Raw genomic sequence first — 407 nt, 5'->3', positions numbered from 1 at the left:
ACTGCCCTCTTCAGACCGTTGTTTTTGTTGCACCCTCCTACGTCCCCTTCAAGTGTCCGATGAAAAAGCCATGCAATGCTATGGATGAATTCCGTCCATACCCGTCATTCCTCCCGTTTTCAATGACAAAATACCATATTTTGCTCTTCTTTCCCGACGCCATCACTTTTAAATAGTTTCCCGTATTTAAATTTACGCAAAAAAAATAATCTCGGGTTCTGCCAGAGCAACACAGCCTCTGGTCCGCTCGGCAACATTGTCCAACACTAGAAGTCAGGCCTTCAAAATAAAAGCAACACGCCGGAATAGTAACAAGGTTAGTACAGAATACCGCAGACCACGTGAAACACTACTCAATGACATTAAGATGTGTGATGTTACATACACTCCATAAATATATGAACACA

The sequence above is a fragment of the Dunckerocampus dactyliophorus genome, chromosome 5 (assembly GCF_027744805.1).
Source record: "Dunckerocampus dactyliophorus isolate RoL2022-P2 chromosome 5, RoL_Ddac_1.1, whole genome shotgun sequence".
Lineage (NCBI taxonomy): Eukaryota > Metazoa > Chordata > Actinopteri > Syngnathiformes > Syngnathidae > Dunckerocampus > Dunckerocampus dactyliophorus.
Note: the sequence above shows the minus strand (reverse complement) of the source record.